Source organism: Pongo abelii, chromosome 1 (assembly GCF_028885655.2).
Source record: "Pongo abelii isolate AG06213 chromosome 1, NHGRI_mPonAbe1-v2.0_pri, whole genome shotgun sequence".
NCBI classification, from domain to species: domain Eukaryota; kingdom Metazoa; phylum Chordata; class Mammalia; order Primates; family Hominidae; genus Pongo; species Pongo abelii.
Window position 1 is genome coordinate 191,836,352 of NC_071985.2, and position 23,600 is coordinate 191,859,951.

At 45.6% G+C, this 23,600-nt stretch overlaps 1 protein-coding gene across 5 annotated transcripts in view; it reads left to right on the forward strand.

Annotated features, from left to right (window-relative positions):
* The window catches only part of HIVEP3 (HIVEP zinc finger 3), a 533,725-nt gene that overhangs the window by 397,189 nt on the left and 112,936 nt on the right, over positions 1–23,600 (forward strand). For all 5 annotated transcript variants that reach the window (XM_063713066.1, XM_054537213.2, XM_024256939.3 and 2 more), the window contains one exon: positions 9,560–9,758. The gene's annotated coding sequence lies outside the window, so the exon portion shown is untranslated. The remainder of the gene's footprint in view (positions 1–9,559; positions 9,759–23,600) is intronic.

A 23,600-nucleotide genomic window follows, 5' to 3' on the forward strand; every position in this document is an offset into this window, starting at 1 on the left:
ACCGCTTGGTCAGGCCTTAGCCTCTCTAGGCTTCAGATGGAAAATGGGGGCAGAAGTGGCACCTTCCACCCGGCAGAGTGTCGAGGGAGGGGAGCAGGGAGACTACCTGTGAGAAGCGCTGAAACTTGTATGTCACATAGACAAAGCTTGACACATAGACAAAGTCACAGTGAATCTCTATTATTGGTAGGAGTATATGTTTATCGTTAAGAAAAGTTATGTTCCCATGACTATTCCATTGTGTGCATTTATCATCGTTTACTTATTAAACCAATTTCCTGCTGATGGTCATTAAGGCTGCCTCCATCCTCACTGTTAAAATAGTGCTACAGTGATCATCCCTATGTGTGCATGTGTGTGTATGTTTGTGTATGATGATGTGTGTGCACACTTGCAAAGCTGCCAAGTCAACATACATTTTGGTAGACATGGTTAAAAGATTCTCCTCATCTATACCCTACTACAGTGTTTGAGAAGTATTTGACGACCACTCCTCTCTCCACCACTTGATGGTAGCAATCACTTTCCTCTTTGCTAACCAAATGGGAAAAGGTGATACTGATTTTTTTTTTTTTTTTTTTTGAGATGGAGTTTCGCTCTTGTTGCCCAGGCTGGAGTGCAATGGCACAATCTCGGCTCACTGCAACCTGTGCCTCCCGATTTCAAGAGATTCTCCTGCCTCAGCCTCCCAAGTAGCTGGGATTACAGGCGTGTGCCACCATGCTAGGCTAATTTTTGTATTTTTAGTAGAGACGGTGTTTCACCATGTCGGACAGGCTGGTCTTGAACTCCCGACCTCAAGTGATCCACATTTTTAAATATATTCTTTATCAACGAGGCCAGCATTTTGCATATCTTTATTAGATATTTTTATTTCTTAAGCAATGATCTGTTCATTTTCTTTTTCCATTTTATTGGCTATATGTCTTACTGTTTTGTGGATGCTTATTACATATTATGGATATTGACACTTTTTCATATATGTTGCAAATATTTTTATCCAATCTGTCATTTGCTTTTTAACTGTTGATTAACTGGGGTTTTTTGTTTTATGTAATGCTTAATATTTTTATGTAGTTAGATTTATTAATCTTTTCCATTAAGAGCACTGAGGTCCAATTCGGGCTTTGAAAGTTATTTTCCAACACTAAATTATAGAAATATTTTAATAGTTCTGGTATTTTCATGAACTTGCTTTTATAGGATGTTTATATCTCTAATCCATATACATTTCTGTGTGTCTATGGTGCATGTATTCTATTTAAAATGGCATTTTCCACCCTTCCTCATTTTGTACCCATTTTGCTGCTTAATTTTCATTGTAACACCTGCCCCTATTTGCCATGCGGTTTGTTTTACCTGCAGATTTGTTTGTTACTCATCTCCCCTCACCAGACTCTCAGCTCCATAAGGGCATACATCTTTTCTGTTTTGTTCACTGCTGACTTCCCAGTGCCCAGAACAATGCCCAGCATATAGTAGGTTCTTAATAAATATTTGTTGAATGAATAAACAGCCAGCCAGTTGTCCTAGTGCTTTTATTTAAATAATCCATTCTTTCTCTGCTAATCTGGAATTCCATCTTCGACAGCCTTCTCTTCTATAGTTTCTTCCATAGTTATTAGAGTCTACCTAGGTTTTCTCCCTCTTATTCAGTTTTACAATTTATAATTTTCTAGAAAATCACCAACTTGTAAATTCATTGACACAGTTAGGTATCAAATTCTCTTTAATTTTTCAAAATGTTCATGTATATGTTTACATCACCTTTCTTAATGCTTATTTGCGACTTTGCCTATTACTGCTAGTCAGATTTGCCACCGATTTGCCCATTTTGTTGGTCTTCTCAGAAAGCTTAGCTTGCCGCTTATATATGTATATATACATATATATGTATATGTATATATACATATATATGTATATGTATATATACATATATATGTATATGTATATATACATATATATGTATATGTATATATACATATATATGTATATGTACATATACATATATATGTATATGTATATATACATATATATGTATATGTATATATACATATATATGTATATGTATATATACATATATATGTATATGTATATATACATATATATGTATATGTATATATACATATATGTGTATATGTACATATACACATATATGTATATGTATATATACATACATATACATGGATATATGTATATATACATACATATACATGGATATATGTATATGTATATATACATACATATACATGGATATATGTATATGTATATATACATACATATACATGGATATATGTATATGTATATATACATACATATACATGGATATATGTATATGTATATATACATACATATACATGGATATATGTATATGTATATATACATACATATACATGGATATATGTATATGTATATATACATACATATACATGGATATATGTATATGTATATATACATACATATACATGGATATATGTATATGTATATATACATACATATACATGGATATATGTATATGTATATATACATACATATACATGGATATATGTATATGTATATATACATACATATACATGGATATATGTATATGTATATATACATACATATACATGGATATATGTATATGTATATATACATACATATACATGGATATATGTATATGTATATATACATACATATACATGGATATATGTATATGTATATATACATACATATACATGGATATATGTATATGTATATATACATACATATACATGGATATATGTATATGTATATATACATACATATACATGGATATATGTATATGTATATATACATACATATACATGGATATATGTATATGTATATATACATACATATACATGGATATATGTATATGTATATATACATACATATACATGGATATATGTATATGTATATATACATACATATACATGGATATATGTATATGTATATATACATACATATACATGGATATATGTATATATGCAGCTATATATGTATATATGCGTGTGTATATATATATAGTTGTGGTTGCTGTCATTTTCTCATTTACTCGTTTTATTTTCAACTTTATTCATTTCTTCTAGATTACTTTGGTTTATTTCATTCTTTTTTAGTTTCTTGGGTTATGTGCTTAACTCATTTAGTTTCAACCTTTCTTAATTTATCATGAAAACATCTAAGCTTTGTATTTTCTTCTAGATGCAGCTTTGATTGCACTACACAGATTTTGAAAAGTAGGGTTCTCAATGTTGTACATTTATAATTATCCTACGATAGTGTTGCTGTCCTCTTTGATTCAAGAGTTTTTTTAGAAAAGCATTTTTAAATTGTCATGTGCATCATTTGTTTATGTATTTTTATTTTTTGCTATTTGTTAATGTCTAATTTTATTTCATCAAGAACTGAGGCTGTGGTCCGTACAATTTGTGCATTTTGGAATTTGAGATTTTCTTGCAGTCTAGTACAGGGACATTTGAGAAAAATGTGTTTTCTCTATTTCTTGAATGTATATGAAGTTAAACTTACTAACTACATCTTCAAACCCTTTGTATTCTTCTTTGGAGGTTACTTATACCACCAAATTTGAAATAATAATGCTCAAGACATTTCCTGTTCTTTCTTTACCTCCTCCTTGTGATTCCAAGAATGTCTCATTTTATACATTTTGTGATTCTGTGTTTATGATGAGAGTAAAAGTTCATGATTTTTGTATCTCCTTGGAGAAATAGACTCTTCGGCAATATAAAAGGCCCCAGTTTAGTGTATTTAATTAACATTTTTGCAATTTGTCTGATATTAATATTGGCTTTCTCACATTATTTTCGTTACCATTTGCCTTTTTTCCACTTATTTGATTTCCATCTTTTTTGTCAGTTTGTTTTAAGTGTGTTATTTCCAAACAGCATATAGCTGGATTTTTTTTTTCCTTTTATCCAGCCTGGTCTCTTAACTTAAAGTAATTTAATTTATTCATATTATTGTGTCTTTTGTCATCTTATTTTATGTCTTTTGTTTATTATACTTTTTCTTTCCTGTTTAATTTTTCTTTTCCTACTCTTGGCCAAATTAATAGAGTTTTCTTTGTTTCTCCCTTCCCTTCTCCCCACACAGTGGTTTAAAAGGTTTGCATCTTGCTTTTCTTCTAGAAATGGTTAGTTTTTACACAGATTTATCTATTGATGCCAAGAATTAAATGGTATCTAATTCCCAACAAGATAGGATCATGATTATCAACACTTGTTTAGACTTCACTTCACCTTTTTCTGCTTTTATTTCTCCCTGTTTCTTGTATATCCTATATTGTCCTTTTTTGAATTACTTATTCTGGTACAATTCTTATTTCCTTGGAGTAATTCCTCAAGTTTTTTTTTTTTTTAAGAAAAAATGCGTGGGTGGTGGGTGGCACACTATTTTATACTTCTCTCTGGCTTTGAGACTTAGCGGAGTAACGGATCTAAGGGTTTTAACCCTTTTTCCTCCAAGCTCGGAGGTCTTTGCCCTGTTGTAAATGATGCCGATATCAAGCTGAATGTCAATTTGATTCCAAGCATTTTTGTAGAGACTGTCAAATGCCGGCTCCCCAGATATCATCTACAAACTTGTTGGTAAGGCAAAGCTGAGTTTATTACTCACTTGCCGAAGGGAGGGCACTGATTCCAGAGGGCTTTGGCCTGTCTGGGAGGAGGGAGGCAAGGTTGGGTTTTCTGAAGCCTGGCAGTTCTCTTTAAGGTGGGTGTGTCTGTGGGGGCTTGGTTAGGGTTGTGTAACGAACACAGTAGTCCAGGACTGGTGGAAGCCATGAGGTGAGGGGTTTTGAGGCCAGGCAAGGGATTCAGAGAATCGCAGGGCACCAGCTGTTGATTGAATAGTAGATGGGTCCTTCAGGAGGTTTCTGTGATGAACAGTGAAGCCATTTGCCAGGGAGAGAGGCTCCTGGCATAATAAAGTCAAGCAGTTGAAGGCAGAAAGGTGTGTGGGGAGGTACTTTCTGCTCCCAGTACCTCCCTGCCCAACTCCCACTTTGGTCTTTTTGGAAACTGAGAGGATCCACTCTTTTTGGGGGGGATTTCAGGACCCCACTCCAGCCCGCCCTGCCATGGAGGAGCTCTGAGCAAGTCCTGGGGTGCCTGGCAGGTAGGCCCTCCCTGCCCGGCTGGGTGAGGCCAGCTTTGCTCTGATTAGATTTCCTGTCACTGCCACTCGTCTGTTTTCCCTCGGACTTTCTGGCCAGCTGGTGCTACTGCGGATCTGTTCTTATTTGTACATTTCTCCTTTTATTTCAGGGGTGTTGTGGGGGGAGAAGAGGGAGATAAATGGGCTCAGTTTGCCATCTAGGCCCTCAGGTGTGTGTGACATTTTCTGGTGGCCTGGACACGGGTGTGGTGGGCAGCCCTCTGACCTTCCACGGAGGAGGAGACTGGGGACAGTCAGTGACACCAGCCTCACGCCTGTAGCCTGAAGAAGTCTCTCTCCTTCCACCTGATCCTTTCTCCTCAAGCCACACCCCTCATCCTGGCTGCAGGACCTCACTGGTGAAAGTGACCTCACTCCACAGCACCACCACATCCAGGCCACTTCATCTGTCAAACCGTCATGTCCCGGCCCCTGCACAGCACCTCCCACTGTCGCTGCCCCTCGCCTCCAGCCATGTGGACACCATGCAATTTTCTTGAACATTCTGGCCATTTGGGGGTCCTCTGTCCTTTCTTTCTATCTTTTCTTATTCTTTTTTTTTTCCTTTGAGTTGGAGTCTCGCTGTGTCACCCGGGCTGGAGTGCAGTGGCACAATCTTGGCTCACTGCAACCTCCGTCTCTTGGGTTCAAGCGATTCTCCTGCCTCACCCTCCCAAGTACCTGAGACTGCAGGCATGTGCCACCACGCCTAGCTAATTTTTGTATTTTTAGTAGAGACAGGGTTTCACCATGTTGGCCAGGATGGTCTCAATCTCTTGACTCCGTGATCCGCCAGGTGTGGTGGCTCATGCCTGTAATCCCAGCACTTTGGGAGGCCGAGACAGGTGGATCACGAAGTCAAGAGATCTGTCTTTTCTTACACGACTGCCTTTGTTTTAAATATCCTCTTTCTTTTTTCTCTCTCTCACACATTCAGACACCATCAAAATTGACTACCCCTACTCCGTGCTCCCCTTGAAGATAGAGACTAAATCTTTGCCATCTATTAATGCTGGCACCTACAACCTGGCTCTGCCCAAAATAGGCACTGAGTGGACATCTGTTAAATGAATGAACAACCAAATTGGGCGCTAAAGAGAATTGTTCCACACTGACTGTGTGTGATGGGCCATACTTGGGGTGAGGGAGTGAGTCAGAATGACCCTGCCTGAGCCATATGCAATCTAGAAGGGCTTTAAGCAGTGGCTGAGCACAGTGGATGCTGTTATTTACCCTAGGAGGTGCACAGCAAATGTGCTTTGGGTATTCTGGGGAGGCAGAACTTAGGTCCAATTTTGTGGGAGCTGGCTGAGCCTCCTGAGGGAAGATGGGCAGGGTTTAGCCAGGCGGGCACGATTGCAGAGGGAGGGGAGGAGCATTCCATGCAGAAGAGGCTGCCTGAGCCAAGGCTCGGAGTTAGGAAACTGTAGATTGTGTTTGCAGAATAGCGTGTTCTGAGAAGTGAGTGTTTCTACACTGGGAGGAAGAGAGCAAGGCCATTTTGATTAATAACTGCAATCTATTGGGGGGCATGAGGTCAGATCAGGGAGGATAGAAACCCACAGAGTAGTGAGAAATTGGGCAGGTTCGGATGGCAGAATCAGGAACTGATTGATAGACAGAGCCACAGAGCAAGCCTCTCCATTGTGTGGTGCTGCGATGCTGCCTTTGGGGTAGGAGGGAGCTGGCTGGGTTTCATAGCAGCAGGTACATTGGGAAGGGGACAGCAGGGGGGCATCGGTGACCTGTATGCTCTGTAGGAATCAGCAGTGTGATATGGTTGTCAAACATGATTCTGAGGCTGTGTGAATAAAAAGCAGGGTGCCCAAGAGGAGAAAGGTAACAGTGCCCCAGGCCTGTGCGCAGGTTACTCCAGACCCAGATTATTGGGTTCCACTCTGAGATAATATTCAGAGCAATTACGTGGGCCGTGCCAGGCATTGTTCCAACCTTTTTCCACACACGGACTCATTAAAGTACAGGCCCTGGAAGGCACTCACCATTCTTAGCCCCACTTGCCAGGCACAGCAAGGCAATGCAACTTTCTCAAGTTGCAGATGTCAGAAGTGGAAGGGCTGGATTTGAACCAGGTATACCTGGCCCTGGAAGCCACATTCGCATCCATCCCACGACACTGCCTGCAGCAGGCAAACCAGAGCATCCTCCAAAGAGCACGGCGTGGATATGACACGCCATGCCACCACTGACTGAAACAACTTCGGCTTTCTAGTTTACACAGCATCTCCCTCTGTATTTCCTTATTTGATCCTCACAACAGCCTGGCAAGTCAATTATTAAAAACCAATACTCATTTGCGTATTCATTCAGGAATCACTGTTGAGCTCCTGCCCTGAAACAGGCCTCCCTTAGCCTGTTTTATTTTGTGATTTGGGGAATACAATATGCTTTTATGTCTATTATTGTATTTCATTGCCACCCATGCCTGAATATGAGTCACTTTTCCAGGCTGTATTAGTTTTCTCTTGCTGCGTAACAAATCATGTCCAATTTAGTGACCTAGAATAACACCCATTTGTTAGCTCACGGATCTGTAGTGCGGAAGTCTGGTACAGAGTGGCTGGATTCTCTGCTCAGGGCTGAATCAAGGTGTTGGTGGGCTGGGTTCTCATCTGGAAGCTCTGGGGAACATTCTGCTTTCCAAGCTCACTCAAGGTGTTGACAAGACTCAGTTCCCTACAATGGTAGGACTGAGGTCCTGTTTTTTGCTGGTCATCAGCCGGGGTTGCTGTCAGCTCCTGGAAGCTGCGGGCCAATCCTTTCCATACAACCCTCCATCTTCAAGGCGGTGAGGGTATGGTGAAGCTTTCTCCAGACCCTAATCTCTCTGACTTCCTCTCCTGTGATTAGCCAGAGAAAACTCTGCTTTTTAAAAATAATTTCAACTTTTCTATTAGATTTGAGGGTACATGTGCAGGTTTGGGTACATTGTGTGATGCTGAGGTTTGGAGTAGAATGATCCTGTCACCCAGGTAGTGAGCATAGTACCCACTAGGTAGTTTTTCAGCCCTTATCCCTCCCTCTCTCTCCCCCACCCAGTAGTTACCAGTGTCTGTCGTTCCCATCTTTATGTCCATGTGTACCCAATGTTTAGCTCCTGCTTATGGGTGAAAACACATGGCATTTGATTTTCTGTGCCTGTGTTAATTCTCTTAGGATAATGGCCTCCAGGTGCATCCATGATGCTGTCAAGGACATGATTTTGTTCTTTTTTATGACTACATAATATTCCATGGTGTATATGCATCACATTTTCTTTACCTCACGCACCACTCATGGGCATGTAGGTTGATTCCATGTCTTTGCTATTGTGAATAGTGCTGGAGTGAACATACAAGTGTGTGTGTCTTTTTGGCAGAATAACTTATTTTCCTTTGGGTATATACTCAGTAATGGAATTTCTGGGTCGAATGGTCGTTCTGTTTGAAGTTCTTTGAGAAATTTCCAAACTGCTTTCCACAGTGGCTGAGCTACCTTACATTCCTGCCAACCACGTATAAGCATTCCCTTTTCTCCACAGTCTCGCCAGCATCTGTTGTTTTTTTGCCTTTTTAGTAATAGACATTCTGACTGGTGTGAGATGGTATCTTATTGTGGTTTTGATTTGCATTTCTCTGATGATTAGTGATGTTGAGCATTTTTTTCATGTTTGGTGGCCACTTGTGTGTCTTGTTTTGAGAAGTGTCTATTCGTGTCCTTTGCCTACTTTTTAATGGGATTATTTGGTTTTTGCTTGTTGAATTGTTTAAGTTCCTTATAGATTCTGAATATTAGATCTTCATTGGATGCACAGTTTGTAGACATTTTCTCCCATTCTGTAGGTTGTCTATTTACTCTATTGATAGTTTCTTTTGCTGTGCAGATGCTCTTTAGTTTAATTAGGCCCACTGGCCAATTTTTGTTTTTGTTGCAATTGCTTTTGAGGACTTAGCCATAAATACTTTTCCCAAGGCTGGTGACCAGAATGGCATTTCCTGCAAATTCTGTTTTTAAAGGGCTTTCATACCAGGCCAGGTCCGGATAATCCCCCTCTTTTAAGGTCAGTTGTGCCCTGTAACATAACCCAACCATCCATCCTATTCACAGTCCTGGGGGCTATGCAGGGTCTGTGCACCAGGGGAACTGCAAATCTTGAGGGCCGTCTTAGAATTTTGCCTACCACACTAGTGAAGAAATAGAGGCTCAGAGAAGTTAAGTGTTGGATGCAAAGTGGGGGGATGTGGGGATCAGGCCCTGTACCAAGTAAAGCTGCTTGGAAGTAGTTGGGGGGTGGGTCCTCCAGGGACCAGGCAGGGATTGTTCTGTGTCTAAAAAAGTTGACCAAGAAAGTTCTTTGACCGTGTTTTTCAATCATCTCCTGCAGGATTCGAGGCACAAACTCAGCAGCCTCAACCTAGTTCATGGAGGAGCCTCGCGGGGTCCTGGCCAAGCAAGCCCGCCCCTCCGGTTGGAAGAGCGGCGCCTAGGAGGAGGGCGGCTGCCGCAGGAGTGGACATGAATGCTGGCTTTCAGAGAGAACAGCGTTTCAGTTTTGGTCATCGGAAGTGGTGCCTTCAGCACAGGTGGGAAATGGGGGCTGTTGCTGAATATGCTTGCCAAGCGCCATGTTGGTCTGTCTTGCATGAGCTTGCTTAGTTCTTCCTCTGAAAAATGTATTATTGTTATTATTAGTGTTATCATTGCCTTTCTGATGCCTCTGTGAAAGTTGTTCTGGAAGTCCTCAACCTTCCTTGGTCAGGAGTAGAGACCTTGAGCGCCAGCAACTGGCTACTGCTCCCCGTGCTGTCTCCCATGAAATGCAGTCTGCCCCCTCCCAGTTCCTCAGTTTCCATTCTGTCCTGGCAAAGGACACAACAGCTCCTCTCAAAGGGCCACAGCCCCCTCTCCAGGGGCCACAGCCTCCACAAACCAGTCCAACTGTGTGCTCCTGATAGCCAGAGCTCTACCCTCTTCTCCCACATAATGGTTCTTGCCTGAAGACCACCACTGCCCACCCAATGCCTAGTCAGAGGAGCACCACGGGAGTTAGAGACATAGCAGCAGGTCTTCAGTCCCCTTTCTGACCCCACCTGCTCCCAAGTTGTGAAGAATTGAAAAGATGTCAGGGTTGGGGCAATGATTCTTGGAATTTCAGCAATTTCAATAGCAGGGCCCCAGCTTCCGAGATAGTGATCAAATGGGCCTGGGGAGAGGCCTGGTATCAGCTTATGTTTATATATGCATTTAGATCTTCAGGTATGTGCTGTGGTTTCAGGCTAGATATTCAGCCTGCAGTACAGGTTAGGTGTGCAGTGTTAGAAGCTCGTTGGGTCAAGAACAAGTCCTTGGATGTTTTCTCTGGTGTGGAGAGCCAGAATCACCCAAAGAGCTGGGGATTAGAGAGAGGGTGCCTGGTATGATGAAGGAAGGAAGGAAGAAAGGAAGGGAGGGAGGGTGGGAAGGAGGGAGGGAGAGAGTTCTCTGGCCTACCTGTGCCCTCTGCATCAGACTCTTTGGGGTTGGGGACCCAGGAATCTACGTTGATTCTGATGCAGCCAAGGCTTGGGGACTCCGGGGCCTCCTTCTGGGGCCCTGGAGATGCTCACCCTGTCCTGTGTTTGGGTCTGTGGGACCAGCTGTGATTTCCAAGGCAACATTTCCCAGCCTGGCATGCCAGGAGCAGTGACTCTTCTGCTTCTCTGAAAGCTGAAGTTTGCTCACTGTATAGAGAAGGGGATGGGGCCACAGGCAGCCCTCAGAGATGGCATCGCTGTTGCTGCCTGGACTTCGGGGTGGCTGGAGCCTGGGCCTCTGCCCACAATATGACAGCTTGGGCCTACCAGCCCTAGGCCTAGACCAGGGTTCTCCTGAGGAGGTAAAGGAATTGTTCCCTGGATTCCAAGAAAGAACTGGGCATTGGAGCCTCATTTTGAGAGGGGATGTTTGTTGTGGTACTGAACAGTGTAGACCCACCCTGAGTTCAAATCCCAGCCCCGACTCCTAGTGGTTGTGTGAGGCACTTACTAGTTTAAGAGGCAAATTGCTCCATCTCTGCCTCATCCTTCTCACTTGCAAAATGAGGCTGGTAGTGATACCTGCCTCACAGGGTTGCTGGGGAAGGCCCCTAGAATGTTGCCAGCCACGTAACAAGGACTCCCCAAATGTGAGCCACCCTTCTGGTGCATGTGGGCAGTTGGGCCACCACCCTGCTCTCCCAGTTGCAGCCCTGTGCCATCTGCATGCCCTGCCCTCTGGCCCCAGTGCTGCATCCCTGAGGTCAGGCTGAAGCACGGGGACCGATGCTGCTGCCCACATGGTTGGTACTTTACAGACAGGTTCGAGTCCTTCCCAAACCTCAGTGAGTCTGATCCTTTTGCCCCTGTTGTGCACATAAGGAAACTGAGCACAGAGAGGTTCAGTAGTTTGAAGACAGCTACACAGATGGTAAGGGGCAGAGCCTCTGGTTACAAAAGACCCAGCACTTTTTTCTCCACCAAGATGCTTCCTGAAGAAAAGCAATGACAGCTCCAAGGATGACCCCTTCCCCAGGAATGTCTACATGTTCATAGGAATTGGTCATGCTGTAATGCCCCAGGATGCCCCTGGCTCGGCATCCTGGGGCACTTCCTGGTACCTCAACTTAGCGCTTGTTTCCTTCTGTGCCTATCACAGCCATTTAGGGGTCTCATGAGCAGTCTCAGGACAGGATCTGGGTTCATTCCATGAGGTGTACAACAGATACTTGAACCAGTCCAGAAGCAGAGCCCTCTGAGAGATGCAAGCCAGGGATATGGGGGAACTGCCCGGGGAGTACAGATAGGGGGGTCCTCTGCAGACTTGGCATTTCCCTCCCCTCCCCCCACTTCATGCCCAGACTCTCTGTTTGTCTGTGTGGGCTCAGCCAGCTGCTTGGAAGAATCTGTAGAGTATGGGACTTGCCCAGAGGGAAATGAGCTGTCAGTTCCAGCGAGAAACCTGGCTCCTGCCTCTGCCTGTGCTCTCCCTGGGGAAGAAAGTGCCTATGATTAATGAGGTGCTGACTTGGTGCTGCTGGAGTCCAGGTGATCATGGCCACTGCTGGCACGGCCCTCCCAGCCACCAGGGAGAAGCTGGGATATATGGCATCCGAACAAGACAGCGGCATGCAGTGCTGCAAACGCCCCAGTGCTGGCGGGGGGAGGGGTGGCCCATCAGCACCATCAGAGGCTTGGGCACAGCTATTTGTGGAATTACTGAGGGCAGGGAAACATGGAGTCACAGCCGCTCTTCAGAAGGGGCCTGAAGTGGGGCTTTCTCCAGAATAAATGTGTTTTCTGAATGAGAAACTAGAGGACAGATCTCATTTGAAAATGGATATGGAAGCAATTTCTCAGCAATGAGAAACTTGAGCAGTTTTCAAACTTTTATAGTCTTAGAAGCTATTTTTAAAAGCCAAATCTTGCATGGAATGTCAATATATAAAACAGGTTAAAATGATGGTTTATGAATACATTATTTTTTAAGTTCAAATTTTTAACATAGTTTAAAAATTCTCATTTTTATTCTTATTTCTTATCTCCAAATTATTGCCATTTAGACTTAGTCTAATTTAAGTCAGATGCAAAAGACTTTATTTTTTTTTTTTGATATATACTGTCTTGCTCTGTTGCCCAGGCTAGAGTATAGTGGTGTGATCATAGCTCACTGCAGCCTCAAACTCCTGGGCTCAAGGGATCCTCCTACCTCAGCTTCCTGAGTAGCTAGGAATACAGGCATGGACCACCACACCTAGCTGTCAAGTTTTTGACATTTATTTATTATTTATTATGAAAGTTATATTTATTATGTTATTAGCGATGCCTCTGTTTTGATGCACAAACACATTGAAATCTGAGGTTCTAGATCAGGAATTGGCAAACTATTGCCTGTGGGCCTAATCCAGGCTGCTGCCTGATTCTGTAAAGTTTTATTGGAACATAGCCACACCATTTTTTAAATGCATTATATATGGCTCCTTGAGACTGTCTGTTTCACAAAGTCTAAAGTTCTTACTATTTGGCCCTTTACAGAAGAAGTTTGCTGACCTCTGCCCTAGATCATCATTGTATTGCTTGCTGTATCAGCTGCAATATCTAATATTCCTTTTTCTTTCTTGTTTCGTTTGGCTTGGCTGCAAATTATTAAGGAATTCTTTTTTTTTTTTTTGAGTTGGAGTCTCGCTCTGTCACCCAGGCTGGAGTGCAATGGCATGATCTCGGCTCACTGAAATCTCTGCCTTCCAGGTTCAAGCTATTCTCCTGCCTCAGCCTCCCGAATAGCTGGGCTTACAGGTGTGTGCCACCATATCGGCTAATTTTTGTATTTTTATTAGAGATGGAGTTTCACCATGTCAGCCAGGCTGGTCTCAAACTCCTGACCTTGTGATCTGCCCACCTCGGCCTCCCAAAGTTGTGGGATTACAGGCGTGAGCCACTGCGCCTGGCCAAGGAATTCTAAATCACATCCATAACATGATGTGAATGGTGACAGATTGTTAACAGCTTGCCTTAAAGTAACAGAATGGTCTTCAGTTCAACATTATCTGGGTATTTGGGGAGGAGTAGAAGGGAATTCTGGTTTGCATCAGTGACAGTATCAAACAACTGCTTGAATTCCTTCCTATTACATACACAAGTCGGATAGGAAGCCCCACAATCATTTATAATATTTTCATGATAATCCACATAATACATTGTCTTATCATTGAAAGCTTCAGAGTGTACTTACTTGTATGGTTTTATGTATGCATATAAAGTCCTGAATTTAAAAAATGACAACACAAAGATACCCAGTAAAGAGCTCCACTCTTCCTAACTGAAGATACATTTCAACAGTGAAGGTCAAGATCTACCCAGACCTTAATCTGAGGTCTGCACAAACCAAATTAAACTGGCAGCACTTGTTGGCTGTATTCAGTATGTTCCCATATACTATAGAGCATGTTTGAATGTGTGTACATATTCGTTTTCTGTTCAAATAGGAGTCAAACTGTACTTTTAGAATAACATTCTCATGGAACATTTGGAGAGCCTCTGAAACACTTTCATGGAACACAATTTAGAGACTATCCCTTCAGCAAATATTGGTGGTTCTCATTTTTGTACTGGAGGGGCCACGGATGCTGAGGGTTGGAGGCAGAGGAGGAAGGAGGAGAGATGGGGAGGGGAGAAGTTGAGGTGATGCTGTGGAGAGTGCAGTCAGTAGTGGAAATAGTACTTTCGCAACCCAGGGAGGCCATGTGAGCTTCTGCCGAGGCTTGGGATGTCTCCTAGCAGTTGTTGATGAGCAAACTCAGCTCCTGGGGCTGCTTTAATGACCTCTGGCCCGCGCCTTTGAAGAAAAGGTGCAGAAGAGCATGGAGCAAGGTAAACATGTGTGCAGAGAAGTAGGGGTGGGGAGCATACACGTCACTTCTGATCGGCATGCAGAGAGCCTCTGTGGCCATTCAACAGGTCAAGGTGTGAGGCAGTGGCAAGGAAAAAGGACAGCAGAGGGGCCAGGAGAATCAGCTTGCCAAGCCAGGGCTGGCACAGGAGGAGGAGGGCCTGGAGCATGGGCCGTGTTTGTGAGAGACCGGTGTGGGGTTGGATGTCAGGGTCCCTGGACGGTGGTGGCTGGGATTGGACATTGGCCTTAGGCATTCGAGGCAAAGCCCACAGACCCAGGAATGAAACCCAGGAGTCCTGACTCCCAGGCCACCTGCCCTTCACTCAGTGGGTGCAAGGAAGAAAGCCAGGCCTGGTGGTTTTTGGAGGCCATGGGCTAGAGAAGCCTCAAGAGGATAGAAAAACCCCTGTGCTTTCTGAGGTTGTGCTGCTCACCCCATAGAAAAGGGACATTTTTAGGTTTTAAAAGGATGACCTCATTTTTTTCTTATTTACATAGCCCTGTTTGTTTATATAGCCCTTTAAAAATAGCAAGTGTGTGCTAAGCTTAGTGCTCTCTCTCCCACCACCAGTGGCAGGGCCACCGTGTGGGGAGAAACACCTTTTTATCTTAGAGAGGGGCAGCCTTGTTTCCGAGGACAGATGGGAGCAAAACGGGACAGGTAGGAAGTTTCGTGGTTTCTCGTGTCGCTTCTCCAAAATAGCCACACTGCTGCCTCCCACTTCCTGCCTGACTCGGCTGGGGTAGATTTTCTCCTTTAGAGGATTTGTGTTCTGTGTATTCCCAGGGAGGCTTGAGGGGATCTGTTGCCAAAAACATGCTCGACCCTGAAGTCCTGGAGCTTGGCACTGAGGGCCCCAGCTCAGGTTTGGACCACTGGGTTTGCATCCGGGCTCTGTCGCATACTGGCTGCGTGACCTTGGGCAAGTGACTTCACTTCTCTGTGCCTCATCAGTAGGATGGAGATAACAACTCTAGCTATATCCAGCAGTTACTCTGCAGATTAAATGAATATGTGTAAAGGGCACAGCCCAGTGTGGGCACATAGCAACTCTTAATGAATCTCTTAATAAAAAACAGCGATGGTGTTGTTGATCTCCATCCCCTACCTGGACAACTGTACCAGACTCCCAGCCACCTTCCCTTTCCCCTGGCTTGCCTGCTCCAGCACATCCCAGCATGATCCGAGAGTGATAGAAACGTGAAACACAAATCTGACCCTGCTATCTGCTGCTTAAAATCCACACATAGCTTCCAACGTCTATGGCAGGAATGAGCATTCTTTTGCTCTGAATGGCCAGAGAGTATTTGAAGCTTTGCCGGGCATATAGTCTCTTGACTTTGTCATTGCAGCCTGGAAGCAACCACAGATAACACGTAAAAAATGGGCGTGGTTGTGTTCCAGTAAAATTTTATGTACGAAAACAGGCAGCCGGCTGGATTTGCCAACCCTTGACCTACAGGATGAATCCAGACCCTTAGCTCAGCATTCCCAGTCCAGCCTGTTCCCGTTATCTCCATCCTTCTTCCTCCCCCACCCCTGCTCTTGTGCAGAACATGTCACACTTTAATCCTTTGCGTGTGCTGCTCCCTCTTTCTGAATTTTCCTTCCCTACCCCCTGAGTGCCCCTCCCCCATGACATTAGGACCCTTACTCTGGGATTCTGTGGTACCCTGTCTTTATTTCTACCCTCGTCATATATGCAAGTTCCGTCTGTCTCTCCATGAGAGGGGCTCCCCTCTAGGCAGGGATTTGGCCTTCCTCTTCTGTACACCCAGCAGGGTGCTGTATAGGTTTCTGCAGGTGCTCAGTAAGCATTTGTTATTGAACACAAGGATCTGCAAGATGGATGGTTGGCCTCAGGGAACTCACAGTCAGCTTAGGAAGCTAGGATATGAGCCAGTCAAAAGCCAGCCAGCAATCCAGGCAGGAAATGATGATGGCCTGTGTGTTTGGCCCTAACTTATGTCAAGTGGCGATTCTGAGCTTGATAGAGGAAGGTGAAGGCATTTGAGTTGGATGTTGCAGGGTGGGAAAGAGACTTGCAGAGATAGGGAGGTCAGGAAGTCTTTCCAAGTTGGGGAAATCATAAGAGAAGAGCGGGCCTGACCAGGCCTGGGGGCTTAGGCCTGTAATCCCAGCTACTTGGGAGGCTGAGGCAGGAGGATCACCTGAGCCGGGGAGTTTGAGACTAGAATGGGCAAGGTAGTGAGACCTCATCTCAAAAACTAGGAAAATAAAAATTTAGCCAGGTGTAGTGGTCATACTCCTGTAGTCCTAAATATTGAGGCTGAGGCGGGTGGATGGCTTGAGCCCAGGAGATGGAGGCTGCAGTGAGCTGTGATTATACCACTGCACTGCTGCCTGAGGGACACAGCAAGACCCTGTCTCGAAAAACAAAACAAAAGAAGAAGAAGAGCAGGTCCATTGCTGGGCTCAGGGTTGGGAGTGGACAGACCAGTCTGGCCACAGCTGCAGGCCCTCCCTTGGGAGACAGAGGGGGCCAATGCTGGAAAGCAGGGCAAAGTTTTCATCAATGAATTGGGAGTGGTGAGGAAGCTTACTTAGACTTTATCCTGTGAGCCAGAATTTCTCCACGTGTCCACACACCCTCCCATAACAGAATTACCTTGAGTTTCTTTAAAATGCAGATTCCAGGGCTCTGTCCCATACTGGAGGCCAGGAGGCTGAAGGGGGTCAAGGCCATGATCTGTGGGAGGAAGAGGCTGCACCGTGGCTATGGGTGCACCACAAGTATTATTCAGACTGGTGTCACCTGTAGGAAGCCGGGTGATGCCTTTCCCAGCTGGACTGGGGACAGGTGAGGCGGGAATGAATAATCCTCCCAAAGGGCAGATGGGAACACCGAAGCTCAGACGTGGCAAGTGACTTGCCCAGGGTCACACTGTCAATTACTTGCAGGTGTGGGGCTGACCAGTTGTGGAACAGGCTTCCTCTCCCAATCTCAGGGCCTCGGGTGGTCCTGGAGGTGCCGCAGGTGGAAGAAGAACAGGCCAAGGCAAATGCCTCCGGTACCCAGCACTGCCTGGTGCACAGTAGTGGTTGATCAGTAATTGCTGAACCAATCAGGGTTTCTGTTTGCTTGAGGGAAAGGGTAGGGGTGGAGGGTGAGTGACTGGGTGAATGGGTGCTATGAGGACAAAGGAGAGTGGAGTTTAGAGGTAGCGCTAGTGTCGCAAGCCTGAAGGTTTACCAGAGACAGAGGGGTGAAAAGATGAGTGGGGCGCTAAGCATATTGAATATGAGAGCTGCTGGAAATGCAGGATTGGGGCGTGCTGGGTGGGGCAGGTGATGTGCACAGCTGTGGAAACTGCTACCAAGTCAAGGCGAGCAGTGCAGAGAGAGAAAAGCAGGGGATTAGAGACCAAAACTTGAGGACTGAGTACAGGCATCTAGGAAGAAAAGGCTTGGATGGAAGAGTCAGAGAAGTGCTCAGACAGGTGAGAGGAGAGGTAGGGCAGGACAGGGGGATCAGAAAAGCGAGATTTGAACAGCCAAATCACCTAGGCCACTTAGTTTGGGCCGCTCTTTAGAATAAAGCCAGCTATCCTAAAAGAAATTATGTCATGGGTAAATAAAAATGTCAATCAAACTAAAACTGAAATCACGAGTTTCTGTTTGCTTGAGGTTTGTGCTCCCAGCCAGCATAGCTGCAGGTGTGGGAGAGTGAGTGGAAACTGGACCCACCTGTGCCACCTGTCAGGACAAGCCCTGCTGTCTTGCCTCTGTTCGGGCTCTGTTTGGCATGCCTCCCTGGGATCGTTTCAGTGCTCCCAAGCCTTTGTCCTCCTCTCCTGTGTCTGCCTTAGCACCTTTCCCCCTTTCCTTCCATTTCTTTTATTCATTCAACAGATATTCTTGGGACTAAAACTTGTTCAAAGGAACTCAGCTGCAGCCCCCAAACCCCTGCAGGGCCTGTGAGTCACCCACTAGAGAGCCTGAAACATGGAGATGGAGATTCCTAGACATTCAAATTCAGGATGCCTAAAAGCAGGGAGTGGCCAGCCATGCCTGGGTGCTCACTGCAGCCTAATCTGAGCAGCCTCTCTGGGGCTACCTCTGCTAATTTCCTATTTTGGAGCTGCTCTACCGGGGCTGGTTGGGGGTGGGGGACTGAGGCCCAGGTGTCTGGGTGTTTCTTCCATATGGCTCCAAAAATATAGCATTTGGACAGCCTCCCAGCTGACCTCCCTGGAGCCCTGGCTCTCCCTCTGCTGAGCCTACATATGCCACCAAACTTGTCCCTTCCACCCACTCCTAACACCCATACCAGTCAGGTGACGCCCCAGCCACCATCACCATCCTCATCCATCCTCAAAGAGGTAGGTCATCCTTACCTTCGGCCCTACTTAGACGTAAGAGGCCAAGCACCATTCTGGGTGACAAAGCACAAAACACCTGCCTCTTGGAGTTACATTCTGGTAGAGAAATAGACAAACATATCATCACTATACACACATGCACACTCTCTATAGACTGTATATTTTGTGAGATCTTAAATACATAAATGTATGTAAAATAAATGTAAATATATTATCTTCTTAAGTAACATACATAGTATGTGACAAGGTGGCAGTCAGGAAAGGAATAGGAGGCACGGGGGGCTGGCAGGTTGTCGAGGTTTAGAAATCAGGCAGTCAGGACAGGTGGAGAGTAAAGACCTGAGGGAGGCGAGGAGCAAGCGCTGAGGGTATCAGAGAAGAGTATTCCAGGCGGAGGCAAGATCAGCCTGCTGGGAACAGCAAGGAAGCTGGTGTGGCTGGAGGAGTGGGGGTGGGGGCACAGGAGCAGAGAAGGCTGGAAGGGAGAGGCAGGCACAACATCCAGAAGCCCTGGGAGGCCTGAGCAGAGGAGTGGGCTGTCCTGCCGAAGGAGGCTGTGGAGGCTGCCCTGGAGGGGGCGGGGGCAGCAGCCCGAGGCCAGCTAGGAGGCAGTGACATGACAGATCAGGAGGTGATAGTCACACACCAGGGTGGCAGCTGCGGGGGCCATGGGAAGGGGTCTGATTCCAGCTCCATTCTGAGGTCAAGCCAACATGATTTGCTGACAGATGGGATGTGAGGTATCAGAGAAAGAGTTCTGAGAGGGGAGCCAGGCTGACACACCTGTTCAGTCTTCCCTCAGACTAGTCAACTTCTTCAAGCCTCAGTTTCCTCATCTGGAAAATGGGCCAGGTGGATAGGTAACTTCCAAGGTCCGTTTTGGCTTGGGAAACTCATCCTTGAGCTCAGGTCACTGGGGCCTGGGGTGGTCAGGGAAGGCTTTGAAGAAGTGAGTAGAACTCGGGCTTAAGAAAGGACTTAGACCAGACACCACCGAAAGGGAAAGAACGAGACAGGGGCACCCAGGCAAAGGGTTGCAAGGCCTGTGAGTGGTGCCCGAGGATGGCGGGCAGACGCTGCTGTCAGAGCACTGGGCCTTGGTAGGAGGCTGCCAGGAGCCACAAGGATGGGCACACCAGCTCCTCAACACTACACCGTTTGGAATAAACCAGCAGGTTCAGGGCCCGAGCACATTTTGCAAACACTGAGGCCCTCAATTTTCAGCATTTTCAGATGGACATGCTTAGGCAGGAAGGAACAAGGCTTGGCTCCTGGCCGGGGGAGAGTTAACCTCCTGGCCCAGCATTGCATAACCGCAGAGTCTGCTGAGCGCAAGGAGACTCTTCTGTGTGGCAGCCAGAGTGGCAAGCCTGGTGGCTCCGGGCTCTGGCACCGTCCCGCAGCGGAACAAACAGCCCTCCCTTCCCAGATAATGGCCCTCATTGAGCATTGTGTCCATGGCCAGCACCCAGCACAGGGCAGCTCAGCCTGGGTAAGTTTCCTCTCTTGGCTGCTTAGCAAAATATTTACACTACGCCTTTCTAGTAAGATGGTTCCTAGGAACCAGCAGGCAGAGAGAGCTGGGGAAAGGCACCCACCAGTGACCCTGGTCTCAGCTTAGGGAAATGCTGCCACACACCCAACGACATGTGAGCCTGGTGCGGTCATTGCCCTCCAGGGCTCTTTTGTAAAGGAAGACACTGAACTAGAAGATGCTTAGAAGCCTGTCCAGTTCCAAAGCCATTGGCATCTTCTCTAATTAAAGAGCAAACTCCAGTTTCTTAGGATGTGGGAGTAGAATTTGGCTGGTCTTTAATATCTCACAAAGGGCCTCTCAGGAAGGCATGTGTATGATTTGGGAGAGGTGAAGATGAGAAGTCTGAATCCTACCTACTTGGTTCTCTCCCGTGCACCATGGATAACTCCCCATGCACCATGGAAACACTGTTGATATCTCCTGTGCACTGTCAATGTCCCTCTCTGTGTGTCTTTGAATGGGGAGCAAGGGGCATAAGACAGATCACCCCAGGCAGTTCTGCACTTTAAGAGGTATCTGGACCAGTCCTCAGGAACACGCAGCCCTTGTCAGAGGAACTTTTGAAGAAACTGGGTAACAGAATACTTGAGAGGCAGACTTGCTGTCCTCAACCACCCCAGGGGTTGTCTGGAGAAAAAGGGTCAGAGATGTTCTGTATGGTCCTTGGGACAGAATCAAAACCAGTGAGTGAAAATGACATGGCTCATTATTAAGACGATGGCCCAAACAATAGGCCTCATAGGTATTTTAACCAAAAACACACACATTGACCCATGTTTCCACTTCTGGGAATCCGGCCTATGGAACAATGCATCAGTCTGTAAAGATATGTGTATAAAAGATGTTTATGGCAAAATTCTAGTAGGAAAAATTAGAAAAAATATACAAACTTACCAGTAAATTTAAAGGTATTCCATCCAAACCATGGTCCATCATTCAGCTGTAACAAGATTGAGACAGATCCTGTCTCTCTGTTTAGAAAGGCAATACGGTAGAGTGGTTAGGAGCACAGGGTCTGAAGACAGCCAGCCAGGGTTCAGATCCAGATCCCACTACTTACAAACTGTGTTGCTTGACCCTCTGGCCATCACACTCCTCTTTGGTAAAGTAGGGATTGCAATAGTGCCTGTCCTTTAGGCTTGTTAGGAGCAGTAACTGAGTTAATTATGTGAGGTGCTTATAACTGTGCCTGGTACAGGATAACTGCTCAAAACCTGTTGGCCTATAGCCTAGAAAGACTGTCCATGAGGAAGGCCGAGTGCTGAGGAATGTACATAGGGTGATACCATTTTTAGAAAAACAAAAATTGAGCAGGTGCAGCAGTAGCACAAGCCTGTAATCTGAGATACTCAGGATGCTGAGGCGGGAGGATCATTTGAGGCCAGGAGTTTGAGACCAGCCTGGGCAACATAGTGAGACTCCATCTCAAAAAAAAAAAAAAAAAAAAAGTAATTGCTATTGCCTCAGGCAGTGAGTGGCCTCCTGAGAGCAGCCTCTAAGGAAGGCTGGAGTCTCGAATGGGAGCTTGGGCCAGTGCCCTTGGCAGTCCCTTCAACCCCGAGACTCTGAGACTCTGTGCGTCCCTCTTGGAAATCTCAAAGTACATCCTACCCTGCCTTTAACTGAACGGGATAATCTACTGTTTGCAAAAATATACATGCCAAGACACGTCCTTTGTGCAGGTGGGGAACAAAGATGTTGGCTGGGGGCTTAGTTCTACAGCACTGCCCATTGCCCTGCTGTGGCATTCATCAGTGGAGCCCACATGGTTCCACTTGGGGTGCTCTAAGTTTCCTCCTAGACCCATGAGTTTGTATGAGCCATGCCAACCGTGACACCATGCCCTGTCTGAAACGGACTGCACCTTGGTCAGGTAAAATCATGCTCAGATCCACCCGCCACATGTCACAGGCTTTGGGAGTGGAGGGAGAGGTGACAGAAGCTCCCCAGCTGGGGCGTGTCTCTTGTGGAAATCAGTCATTTCTTCTCCCCTTTGGTTAAACCACTTGAGATGCAGTAGAGAGTGTCATCTTAGCAGAGAGAAAACACACTTGTTAAAGGAGTCTTGGAGTTATTCATATATTTAACAAATATAAAAAATTTTCAAAATATTTTGGCCAAGCAGCAATATAATGCATGATAATATAACACTAGTGAACTCACCACCCTGCTAAACAAAAACAAAAAAAAAAGACTTGTCAAATACAGTGGAAGCCCTGCATCGCTTCCACAATGTGGGTCCCTTTCTCCTGTGCTCCCAGCAGTGACCGTCATCCTGAAATCGGGATTACCATCCCATGATTGTTTTCTGGGTTTACCCTGCCCCCACCGGGCTTGCCCTGAGTTGGGTGAGGCCCTGTGCCTCTCTGCCCACAGTCCTTTCCTGTTAGACTCTTTTGGTGAGTTTCAGCCTTTGGTTACATCTAAATGTCCACCGGTCCTGACACTGTTTCTGGGCAGTCCTGATGCCTGTCCTGTCACTGGCCTTGTGGTCTTGTGCGAATCCCTTCTCTTCCTTGGGCCCAGCATCTTCACCTGTCAAACGTGGGCTTTAGACCCTGCTTAAGCGCCCTCTAGCTCTAAGCTTGTGTGGTGTGATGGGGAAGCCAGGCTGAGGGCTCTCCAGGTGGAGGAGATGGGGAGCAGCCCCAGTGCATCCCAAGGTGAGGGACGGGCCGATTTCCCAAGTTCAGGACATAAACCACGAGTAGAAAATAAGCTGATTTTAGGAGAACATACTGGAAGTTCTTTAATTGACTAGTAAAATTATTTATTTAATTCAGTGAAAAATACTAGTTGGCAGTCTCTCCTGTGGTCCCTATTGCTTAGGAAGAAGCAACGTTTAAACAAGTCAAATTCAAGTCAAAGTAAATTAAACTATTACATAAATAGCAATACAATACGATGGCATTATTTTTGACAAAACTTGTAACGGTGGTCACCAAATGGCACAATGTTTCTCAAACAGGAGCTAATGACTTAAAGGGTGGGGCCCACCTGGCCTTCTGAGATGCTGGGAGAGCCAATTGCCTAGCTCGGTGCTGGATGTCACAGCCCCAGAAGTATTGGGAGGATGACTTCATGGAGGGCTCCCTACTTAAAACAGCATGGAAGAAATTTCCTTCAGATCTTAGTGCCA